The following is a 12,967-nucleotide window of genomic DNA, read 5'->3' on the forward strand; positions in this document are numbered from 1 at the left end:
CGACCATACTCAATACAAGGCAACGTCTGCCAATCCAAGCATTTATCAATACAAAACGAATATTTTATCTCATTTGCCCAAATCTGTCTCTCAATTGAATCCAGATTTTAGAGCTGAGAAAATGAGAAGTTATTTAATATCTTCTTAAAATCCTAATAGAAACATTTCTTTTTTTTTTTTTTTTTTGAGACGCAGTCTCGCTCTGCCGCCCAGGCTGGAGTGCGGTGGCCGGATCTCAGCTCACTGCAAGCTCCGCCTCCCGGGTTCCCGCCATTCTCCTGCCTCAGCCTCCCGAGTAGCTGGGACTACAGGCGCCCGCCACCTCACCCGGCTAGTTTTTTGTTTTTTTTTTTTTTTTTTTTTTTTTTTTTTTTTGAGACGGAGTCTCGCTCTGCCACCCAGGCTGGAGTGCAGTGGCCGGATCTCAGCTCACTGCAAGCTCCGCCTTCCGGGTTCACGCCATTCTCCTGCCTCAGCCTCCTGAGTAGCTGGGACTACAGGCGCCCGCCACCTCGCCTGGCTAGTTTTTTGTATTTTTTAGTAGAGACGGGGTTTCACCGTGTTAGCCAGGATGGTCTCGATCTCCTGACCTTGTGATCCGTCCGTCTCGGCCTCCCAAAGTGCTGGGATTACAGGCTTGAGCCACCGCGTCCGGCTCGTATCTTCTTAAAATCCTAATAGGAACATTTCAAATGGGGAGTGACATATGGTAAGTTACATTTTTCAAAGATTGCTCTGGCTACTTAGTGAAGAATGTATATTAAGTGGTCAAAAGGAGAGTAAGGAGGGTTGGAAAACTGCTTTCACAGCAGGGTGGAAGTATAGTGGCTTGGACAAGGGGGAGAGTAAAGGAGATGGTGAGGAGTGGGTAAAAAGGATACATTCTTGAAGACAGTACTAGCTGATGCATTTAAAGTGCAGAAAGAGTAAGAGAGAAGTCAAGGATAATTCCTAGGTTTTTGACATAACTAAATGGATGATTGTCATTTACTTAAACAGAAAACACAGCAGAAGTGGGCTTGAAAAAGGAAGGAAATTAAGAACTTTGTGTTAAATATGACAAGTTTGAGATTTATACCATACATCTTGGTGAAGATAATCGGGTACAAAACTGGTTCTGTTCATCTAAACACAGATTTAGATGCGCACTAGAGATATATGGGGTTTGGTAACAGGTTTCAGGCATCCACAAGGAGTCTTTGAACGCATCCCTCACCAATAAGGCATAACTACTGTATAAGCTGGGGAGTCACTGGCATATGAACAGTATACCTTTAGAAGGACAACTCATAAACTATAAATCTAAGTCTCAGAATGTAGGAATAATATGCACAATCAACACAAAGTCATTTCATGAGGAACAATACAAATGAAAAGATTTTCAGACATTGTTTCTTTAAGAGAAGTTAGAACTTTTCTCTCTCTAAGCCTGTGATTCAGAATATTTTATGACAATATAATGACACTAGGAGGAGTTTTTGAGCATTGCAATTAATTGAGGATGAGATTAAAGGCAAGCATAAGTTGATATTTTAGACAGAAAGAAACACACACAGCTAAATATGGTAACAATTAGCGCTGTCTTACACATTCAATCAAATTCACCTCTGCCTAGTCCAGACAGTACACAAGTCTTCAGCCCCCTAGCTGAGATAGCTTCGCTTCACGGAGAACAAACATCACTAAAACTACGCGTGGCTGTCACATGAATTGTGCTATTGTATTCTTGTTTGTAATTTAGGATTTAAGTCTTTATAACAAATGCTGAAGGGTGATTTTGATTTTAGGAAGAAACAACTAAAAATAACTAGCTGAAATTCATGTTGTCTAAAGGTCCTCTAATCTCATGAACCTGTGGGTAAAAACATGGTAACACTAACCTTGATAATATAAATTTTGCCAATTGTTCATCTCCCCATGCCTGACTTGGAACTTTGTCAGACCCTGCCTCCCTGAACCCTAGTCAAAATTTCTTCCAATTTCTTGAAGCATATCGAGAAGGTTTCCCAGGTATTCTTTGAGGTTGATATATCTCATGCCTGAGATCCACTTGTAATAGATACCTCCCCATGACCATGTTTGCCAACACTGACTATAAGAACAGTGCCTTCCTATCTAAAGTGCTGCAGTGTCCTGCTGCTCCCAAAGCTGCAAAGTTTTTGGGGTATTAAACGAATCCCCACATGCTTCAGTCTCTTTGCAATGCCTAAGCCATGCAGCAGTGTCCACAGAATCAGTGCTGTATTTCAAATACTTCAACTGACTGGAACTTCCAAGCATATGATGACCTCATACCTTGGGATCTAATTTTAGAGCCTTCTGAAGCTATTCCTTGGGCACAGTGACATTTCCTCTGTTACTGCCATTCTCACAAAGGAATGCAGAGTAAGATGTTTATGTCCCTAACACAGGAGGATACGCCACAGTAGACACATTCAAGCGTAGGCACAGTCACATTTTTCTCTTCTTCCTCTCCTATCCTCTCTTCTTTCCCTCGACTCTGAAGATGGCCCTTCTCCTTTCGACAGCTCACTCCTAGTCCTGGTGTGTCTCTGTTCCCCAGGATTCCATACCACCCATTGTTCCTTCTCCTGGGTTTTATAGCAGTCTCTCTACTGGCTTCTTTTCCTCAGGCTCCAGACATGTCTAAGTCAGCTTATAAAACAATTACAGTTTAACAACTATAGTTAAGAATATTTAATTTTATATAAAATAATATCAGATAAAGTTTAATAGAGTAATTATTTTAAAAACTAAACACTGCATAAAATACATTTAATTGTAAAAACATAATATTGAAATATTATTTGATCATCAGAAAAGAGTTGGTCACATGTCAATGGATCACATGTCAATGATCAATTTTAAAATGGTCAATTTTTTAAATTCTGTAGAATTACTTATTTTTAAAATAGACTTCATCTTTTAGAACAGTTTTAGATTTACAGATAAACTGAGAAGACTATACAGTGTTCCTATATACCCTGTGCCCAGTTTACCCTTTTATTTACATATTATTATGGTACATAATATATAGGTGTTATGAACACTTTAACCGTATTAATTCTTCCATACAAGTATGTCTTTTCTAGAGAAATGTTTCTCTATTCAAGGTCTTTGCCCATTTTTTTAAACACATTATTTGGTTTGTGCTATTGAGTTTTAGAAACTGCTTATATATATTTTTTAAAGTAGCCCCATATCATATACATAACTTGCAAATATTTTCTCTCATTCTATAGGTCACTTTCACTCTGTTGATTGTTTTTTTGTCATGCAGAAGCTTTTTCATTTTATGTAGTTCTATTTGTCTATTTCTGCTGTGTTGCCTGTGCTTTTGATGTCATATCTAAGAAACAATTGCTGAGGTCAATATTAAGAAACTTTCTCTCTCTGTTTTCTTCTAGGAATTGTGTGGTTTCAGATCTTGTAGTCAAATCTTTGATTCATTTTGAGTTGATTTTTGTGAATGATGAAAGATAAGGGTCCAACTTCATTTTTTTCAGATGTGGATGTCATTTTACCAACACCGTTTATTGAAGAAACAAGTCTTCCCCAATTTTGTGTTCCTGGCACTCATATCGAAAAATGCCCTTGGAATTTTGATAGAGATGGCATTGACTCTGTAGATAACTTTGGGTGTTAATGAACATTTTAACAATATTAATTCTTCCATACCAAGAACACAGATGTCTTTCTATTTATATGCTTCCTCTTTCATTTCCTTCGTCAACATATTATAATTTTCAGTTGACAAGTCTTTCACCATTTTGGTTAAGTTTATTCCTGTGTATTTTATTTTTTCTGTTGCTAATTGTACATGAGATTGTGTTCTTTCCTTTTTTCATAGTTTGTTGTTTGTAAATAGAAATGCTGCTAATTTTTGTGTGTTGATTTTGTATCCTGCAACTGTACTGTACTTTTGAGGAAGTGCTTACTTCTTTAGACTTTGTAGATTGGTTTTGTCAGGGTCAGACCTTTTCCATGTAGTTTAGCGTGCAGTTTTGGCTAAGCCAGATGGTGGCACATAGGATCAGGCATGTTGTGCCTCCAGGGTCCCTGGTCAAGTAGGACCCACTGCCAGTGCTCTATGGCTGAGTGGTGCCCACTGGTTGTGCTCTGCTATCTGGCAGGATCAGCTGACTCAGCAGCATGGTCAGTTGGGGCTAGTTGGGGGAATGTCCAAAGTTGAGTATGGCTGTCTAGGGGGATTTCTACAGTCAGGCAAGGTCAGTGGCTGGGCTTCAAAGTCAGGCGGGACCAGTTGGAAGAGCCCTGTAGTTAGACAGGGACACTGGTGGAGCTCCACAGTAAGATGGGACATCTGGCTGGGCTCTGTGGTCTGACAGGGCTGCTATCTGGGCTCTGCATTCAGGTGAGCAGGGCTTCTAGTTAGGCTCTGCATTCAGGTGGGACTGCTGGTCATGCTCCCTGATTGAGCAGGGTGCTGGAAGTGCTCCCTGATCTGTCAGGGCTGCTGGCTGGGCTCCCTGGCATGACAGGGCTACTGTCTGGACTCTCTAGTCAGGTAGAGCCACTGAGTGTGCTGCATCGTTGGATAGGGCCAGTTGGAGGACCTTCACACTTAGGCAGGGCTGGATGAGTGGACTCTGGTTGGGCGAGGCTGCCAGTGGGGCCCTGTTTGGGTAAGGTCACTGGTGGAAATAGGGAGACTCCACAAAGATCTGCATGCTGCTGCTGAAATTCCCACAATTCTCTTTCTTTGTTCATAGCTCTCTCCTGTCAGTCTATCCAGGCCAATTCCCCGAGTATTCCATATGAAGTGAAACCAATTTGGGGCTTTTCTGTATGTCTCTGATATGCTGGGGAAATTGAACAGCCACCTCAGTCTCTCTTTCTCCCACTGGAGAAGTGATAGGCCAAGGGGATCTTCCTTGGCATGGCTCTGTGCTGGCTTGCTGGAGGTGCAACACGGGCCAAAGTGAAATCATTCCTCTTACCTCTTTTAATATAGCTTTTCTGTTTCTATGCTCTACTGGGCGCTGCAATTTTATCCCAGTGATCTAGACTTCTCACAAAGGCATTCTTGTCTGTGAGTAGTTACTAACTCTGTAAGAAGACTAGAGAATTTCTGTGAAGGGTGTGGGGCTGGGGCCCTCCCATTCTGCCATTTCGCTAAAATCCGTGCATGTAGTGATTTTTTGTTAAAAAAAAAAAAGCATCTATCAAAAACTCTTTTTGCGGGAAATAAGACATTTATAAGTGATTTCAATATTTTCCTCTGGTTAATTCACCTTCTTGCTAGAGACGTTTGAGAAGATCTTTTTGAAAGCTTTCATTTTTTTCAGTAATACATTGAGAGCAAGCTGTAGTGTGTGTTTTTTTCCAAAGAAAATGTTTTTAGTTCTTTTTTTTATTTTCTAGAAACTGATTAACACCTGAATTAATTTCAACTTTGTCATGTTCATATTTCACTTGTTTAGAAAGTTTTTAAACCAGAGTAAGAATTTTTATGTTTATGATACCCTATGTATGCTCAATTGACTTTTGTTGTTCTTGTTTAGAAGAATTTTGGATGTATAGAAGAATGTTTTATAATAAATCAAATGTCTGATTAAACATTTTAGTGTAGTATATTAAGACATCTAAAGATGTTAGTGGTTCTTTTTTTAATCTTAATGTTATTACATCAAAAGAATATCAATGTCTTGTTGGTACCTAAAAACACAGTGGTCTACCAGAATATTGAAAAATAGTATTGTGATCTCAGTTTCTTATCCAGAATTCTTCAATTAGATAAGTCATACAGAATCTGGAATTGTTACTCTAACTCTCTTCTGTTTGAGAAAACAAAGTAGAAATTTTCTTCCTTCTATGGAAAAATGAAGAAGGTAAAGTAGTATTCCTCTCTAACACCTTTTCAACTCTTTAAATAAAACACAGGCTGGGCGCAGTGGCTCACGCCTATAATCCCAACACTGGGAGGCTGAGGCGGGCAGATCACGAGGTCAAGAGATTGAGATCATCCTGGTCAACATGGTGAAACCCTGTGTCTACTGAAAATACAAAAATGAACTGGGCATGGTGGCGCACTCCTGTAGTCCCAGCTACTCGGGAGGCTGAAGCAGGGGAATCGCTTGAAGCCAGGAGGCGGAGCTTGCAGTGAGCCGAGATCGCACCACTGCACTCCAGCCTGGGCGACAGAGCGAGACTCCGTCTCAAAAAAAAAAAGAAAAAAAAAGCCCACAAACTTTTTTTTTTTTTTTTTTTTTTTTGAGACGGAGTCTCGCTCTGTCACCCAGGCTGGAGTGCTGTGGCTGGATCTCGGCTCACTGCAAGCTCCGCCTCCCGGGTTCACGCCATTCTCCTGCCTCAGCCTCCCGAGTAGCTGGGACTACAGGCGCTGCCACCTCACCCGGCTAGTTTTTTGTATTTTTTAGTAGAGACGGGGTTTCACCGTGTTAGCCAGGATGGTCTCGATCTCCTGACCTCGTGATCCGCCCGTCTCAGCCTCCCAAAGTGCTGGGATTACAGGCTTGAGCCACCGCGCCCGGCACCCACAAACTTTTTACTCACATCAGCAGCCCCCTAGTTACCTCTTCAACATCATGGAATACCATTCATCTCCTTGTCATGACACTTCGGCCACACTGGTTTTCTTTTTGGTTCCTGAATTGCTAGGCTCTTTTCTACCTGTGGACCTTTGCATAGAATGATATCATTGCAAGAAATGTTTTTTTTCTCTAGAGCTGTGTCAGCTGGTTTTTTTTTTTTTAACTTTTAATTTTCATGGGTATATAGTAAGTGTATATACTTATGGGGTACATGAAATAGTTTGATAGAGGCATGCAATGCATAATAATTACACTGGGAAAATGGGGTATCCATCACCTCAAGCATTTATCCTTTGTGTTACAACCTATTATACTCTTTTTGTTATTTTAAAATGTACAATTAAACTATTATTGACTATAGTCACCCTGCTGTCTTATCAAATATTAGGTCTTATTCATTCTTTTTTTTTTTTTTTTTTTTTTTTTTTTTTTGAGATGGAGTCTCGCTCTGTCGCCCAGGCTGGAGTGCAGTGGCCGGATCTCAGCTCACTGCAAGCTCCGCCTCCCGGATTCACGCCATTCTCCTGCCTCAGCCTCCCGAGTAGCTGGGACTACAGGCGCCCGCCAGGTCGCCCGGCTAGTTTTTTGTATTTTTAGTAGAGACGGGGTTTCACCATGTTAGCCAGGATGGTCTTGATCTCCTGACCTCGTGATCCGCCCGTCTCGGCCTCCCAAAGTGCTGGGATTACAGGCTTGAGCCACCGTGCCCGGCCTTATTCATTCTTTCTAATTATTATTTTGTATGTATTAACGATCCTCACTTCCCTCCCACAATCCCCCCTCATTCTTCCCAGCATCTGGTAACTATCCTTCTACCCTCTCTATCTCTATTAGTTCAATTGTTTTAATTTTTAGGTCCCACAAGTAAGTGAGAACATGCGAAGTTTGTCTTTTTGTGTCTGACTTATTTCACTTCACATGATGACCTCCAATTTCATCCATGTGGTTACAAATGACAGGATCTCATTCTTTTTAATGGCTGAATAGTGCTCCCTTGTGTAAATATGCATTTTCTTTCTCCATTCATCTCTTGATGGACACTTAGGTTGCTTCCAAATCTTGGCTATTGTGAAAACTGCTGCAAAAAACAGTGGAGGGTAGATCTCTCTCTGATATACTGATTTCCTATCTTCTGGGGTGTGTAGAGAAAACTCTTTAATCTTATTTTTCCTGTACTCTCACACCACAATGGTCAACACAGGAGACTTCTGTGACCATACGTGTGCGATTCTTTTCCCTGCACACCAGGCAGCAGACATCAGCTGTTAATTCAGTTCAACACTACCCAGAGATCGTGTCATATCCTACAAGTTGAGGGCTCAGTCCCCAAGTCCTTCCCCCACCACACCAGTCTGGGCCTCTGTAACTTCCGACTAACCAACTTCAAGTTGGGGTTCCCATGACCCTCTCTTTGAGTTCAATTAATTTGTTGAAGTAGCTCCAAAAATTCAAGGAAACACTGACTTACATTTACTGGTTTACTATAAAGGATATTGCAAAGAATACAAATAAAGAGACATGTGGGATGAGGTGTAGGGGAAGGGGTGTGGAGCTTCCATGCCCTCCCTGGGCACACCACCTTGCAGGTACCTCCATGTGTTCAGGTATCCAAAAACTCTCTGAGCCCTGTGCCCTTAGATTTTCATGATGTCAGCATTCCTTCCCCCAGGGTATAGGGTGGGACTCCCCTCATGGGAGGGCCTTAAGACCCACATCAGAAAGGCAAGCTAAGATTAGAGTCTTGCTTTGGGTCCAGTGAAAGGAGGGCAGAGGAAGGTCAGGGGCCCACTTCTGAGGCCTAACATACCCAACATTGTAACAAAAGACTGTAACAAGGGCTTTGGGAGCTGTAAGCCAGAATCCATGCATGAAAACCAATACATTTCATAACACCATGTGGGTACATACCTAGCAGCGGGATTCTTGCCATTCAGGTGACAGGTGACTTTCTATGTCCCCAGAGAGGCCTTCCGTGACCACTCCATCTATAAGAACCACTGGTCACTCTCTGTTTCATCAATGAATGTGTTGATTCATTGTCTCAATTTCACTACTGAATTTTATTTCTTCATCATTTATTTATTTATCTATTTATGTATTGCTTTCTGTTGCCTCCCTGTCTGCCTCATAAATGAGCCATGAAAAGAGAAACTGCCTTGTTCATTACTATATCCTCAGCACCTAGAACAATGCTTGGGACACAGTTGTCACTCAGGTAGTATTTGTTATGTGAGTGAATGAATGAATGAATGAATTCTCTTTCATATTAATTGTGGTAGGAAGAAATTGTCATAGTAGGCAGATAGCTAGACGTAAGCAGCGAGAGTAGGGGAGTCACTGAGGAAAAGGGAGGTCTGGAGAATCACATACCCTAGGGACCACCCGAAACACATATGCTGGATATAAGCAAAGAGATGGGGAAATACTTATGTGGGAAGAATCGCCCAGAAATCACCCACCCTGCAATTAGCCTATCGGAATGTAGCTAGCTACACACTGATAAAGAGGAAAAGAGGGTGAAGGTGAAATTCCTAAGAGATATGCAGGCATAAAAAGTACAGATTTAACTGCTATACCGCCTTCCTGGGGTGATGGTAATGAGCAAAATGTAGCCATTAGGTAGAATTTGTGTCCAACACCAGGTCCACACATGCACGCCAACTAATAGTAAGAGAGAATCCCACCAATCTGAGGCAGGACCTGGGCAGGGAAAAGGCAGGGACTTAAGGCAGCAGCAGGAAAAACTAGATGAAGGAAAAAGGTGGAGACTTAAGACAGAGACGAGAATTTCAAGAAAAAAATCTATCATGAAAATCCAGTGCAGAACTCTTGGGGCTACTGATGGCTCATTCTCTGTGAGTAGCCCACTATGCCCCATCTTTTAGAGTGTACTGTCTCTGTAAATGAACTCTCTGCTCTAATTTTGCTTCAATAAATTCTCTTTTTGGGCTAAGTGGTCTCTTGGTGGAATTCTTTCTAGCAAGTAAGTCTAGGAACCAAGGACTCTGCTCTTCCCAGTAACAAAATCACATTAATTATTTCCATGAACTTGTCGCCCAGGAGTATCTGGCTTCCCATCCCTGACACCTTTTAATCTCTCAAAAAACATCTGCCTGGGGTTATTCTACTCTTTACCTATTAAACTCTACTATTAAAAAAATTAAACTTATTCACATATATAGCATTGATGATTCTAAAAGCCTTATAGGTTTATCTCTCACATTGATATGTAATTGTTCTGAAATTTATTTTTGTGAGGAAGAAGTTGATATATGCTTTTTCCATGTGAACATCCAATGGTCCCATCCACTTCTCACTGCACCGCAATATCACATTTTTCATAAATCAGGTGAATCTGTTTCTGAACTCTCTATTCTGTGCCATTAGTAATTTTAATCTATATTTGAGCCACACTGTCTTAACTGCTAAATATAATGCATCACATGAGAATATAATTAATTATAGTTTTTAAGAGATCTTTATGTTTAGTACAAGTCCTCTAGCTTTTTTTCTTCTTCTTCCTCAGGCTTGCCTTGCCCATTTCTAAACTTTTACATTTTCTTATAAATTTTAGCTTAATGTCACCCATTTCTGAAAAACAAAAACAGACAAAAACTCCTGCCAGTATCTGATTGAGATTGATTGAGTAGTTTAAATTAAAACTGTATGACAAAATATTTTTTAACCATTAAAATTATACATACAATGAACTCATAAAAACTGAAGAAAAACATTTTAGTAATATTAATAATAGCAAATAATATTATCCTAAGCATCATACATGAATAATTTTATTGAATTATCATAAGTATATCAGAAATTTATTACTTTTACCATTTCATAGCTGAAGAAATGAGAGCTCAGATATATGATTTAGATTATGCAGTGTCACACAGTGAGTGACAGAGCTAAAAAAGAAATCCTAGTCTGTACTCTCATGAAAAAGTCAAAGTTTTAGTCACCTAGATTTTTAAAAAGCATATTGAATGGAATTCTTCCTAAAATAGATCATAAACCTGTTTTGCCTTCTTGTAAACCTAAAGAATACAATCATATATTTTCATTTCCATTTCTGGTCACTATTATGAATATTAGTGATTTGCTTAAACCATAATACAGTGTTATCCTAGGGCTCTATTATCATACCTAGGATTATTTTCTGTTGCATTAAATTGTCTGAAAATAACCCAATCGTTCTTTTTTTAGCTTCTCTTTTGGACTTTTCTAACTTAAGTATGTTAACTTACCTTAACTCTTTCCACTTGTTTCTTGCTGTGTGTTTTTAAGTTGATTTAATAAACCATGTAATCCAAGCATTTTAATCTGGTCCATGAGGCTTTCTGGTATTTCTGGTCTGGAATAGCTTTCTTGAAACTGTACTTAAAGGCAATCATCACATGAAGGCAATTTCCTACAGAGCAGCTAAGTATAGCAAAGAAAATAAATAAAAAGAGTGGAGTCTCTGATGACACAGTTTGAAAGGTGAACCAAACAATCTACTTGCCAAACAGGATAGAAAAATCTTTCTCTGAACTGGCATACTACATATTTAATGAAATATTTGTGTCTGATGACAAATTGATAAATTTTAAAATATATTTTATGTTAACCAGGTGCCTCAAAACATAACACTTTGCCCAACTTTTGAAATAACTGGTAGATTTATCCTGTATCCATGTACTGTTGTACTAATATTTTCCAAATATTCTGGCTTCAGAAAAATTTCATAATAGGTTTCTATTTCAAGATGAAAGATTTGCCATACATGCTTGTCTTTCATAATCCCTGAGTTTCCACTGAAAAAATAAAATAACTTAAAGTATTATAAATATGCAACCAATTAAGGAGAAAAGATGAGCACGTTAAAAAAAAAGTTTTTAAAAAGTTATGACAGATAAAAAATAAATAAAGGAGTAAATGATGTAACAGGATAAAGAAAAGGTAGCCTAGAGGAGAGAGGCTCTAGAAGAGGGGAATGCAATACGTTTTGAGGCAGGACTCTGGAGAGGCCCAGAATTCAAACTATGAAGTTGTCTGAATGAAACTCTGAGTCCAGGACAATTGAGTTCATACTACATTCCCTAACTTTTCCAACCACATGTAGAAACATGGACAGTCAGATAACTGTATCCTGTGTAAAAACATAAAAATAAAATAAAAATTTTTTTTAAATCAAAGGGTTCTTTCACAAAGAGGTTAATGAAGTATCTGAGACTACCTAAGGCAGAGCAATCAGACATCAATTTTTCCAGAGCAAAGACCTCTACATGTGGGTACTGGGGGTCTTGAAACATACATGGCCTGCTCCCTTCTGTTTCTATAATGTGAAGACTATCAGTTAATAAGCCCACCTACCTTTCCAGAGCAGCCAAGTGTCATGCATTACTACCAACTATTAGAGGAAATTTGGTAACATGAAAGAAAGATAAAGCTAAAAACAAAAAGAAGAAAAACCTCTAATCATTTAACTTAGGAGAAAGAAGGATTTTTTTTTTTTTAAAAGAAAACTTAAGAACAGACAAAATTCTAGTTAGCTTCTGTAGAGAAACTTGAAGAGTTTTCATTTACATAAAATAAGCAGTGGAGGCCACGAAGAAAGACAAAAAACTGTTGGAAATTAAAAGTATGATAAAAACAAAAAGAAATAAAAATAAAAGAATCAATTAAAGATAGAAAGATAAAACCTAAGATATATCTGGAAAGAAGAAAGAAGAGATTAAAACTGAGCAAAACATGAAAGAAAAAGAAAATTAATTTAGAAGACCCAGTGAGATGCAAAGAAATTTCCAAAAAACAAATTGACAGAAATAACTTATCAAAGAAAAAAACATCAAAAAAATTGAGACACTAATTTTGCAGAAGTGAAACACTGAATGCTACCATCGAATGCCAAAAACAATAAATGAATGAAAGCCCATGCAATATCCTCATGGATGTTTAGAATACCAAAGAAATGGGGAGAAAATAAAATAAAATGAGATTACCTAGTAACTAACAAGAATACGAGGGTGTCTTAGTTCATTTATGTTGCTGTAAAAGAATACCTGAGGTTGGGCGATTAATAAAGAAAAGAGGTTTACTTGACTCACAGTTCTGCAGGTTGTACAAGAAGCATTGTATCAGTATCAAGCATGGTATCAGCATTTGCACCTGGTGAGGGCCTCCGAAAGCTTCTCCTCAATGGGAGAAGGTGAAGTGGAGAAGGCATCACATGACAGAGAGGAAGCAAGAAAGAGGAGGAAGTGCCAGACTCCTTTCAACAGCCAGTTTTTGCAGAAATTAAGAATGAGAACTCACTGACATTCACAAGAATGGCACAAAGCTATTCACAAGGGATCCACCTCTATGATCCAAACACCTTCCATCAGTCCCCACCTCCAATGTTGGGGATC

General features: G+C 39.2%; 1 long non-coding RNA gene across 1 annotated transcript; it reads right to left on the reverse strand.

Moving 5' to 3' along the window:
• Window positions 1-568: 568 nt before the first annotated feature.
• On the reverse strand, window positions 569-12,766 carry LOC115894222. Its single transcript, XR_004054256.1, has 4 exons — window positions 12,665-12,766; window positions 10,823-10,997; window positions 8,484-8,560; window positions 569-674 (listed from the first exon to the last, which is right to left on the reverse strand). It is a non-coding gene; the product is annotated as an uncharacterized LOC115894222 (long non-coding RNA).
• Window positions 12,767-12,967: the final 201 nt, after the last annotated feature.

The sequence above is a fragment of the Rhinopithecus roxellana genome, chromosome 1 (assembly GCF_007565055.1).
Source record: "Rhinopithecus roxellana isolate Shanxi Qingling chromosome 1, ASM756505v1, whole genome shotgun sequence".
Classification (NCBI taxonomy): domain Eukaryota; kingdom Metazoa; phylum Chordata; class Mammalia; order Primates; family Cercopithecidae; genus Rhinopithecus; species Rhinopithecus roxellana.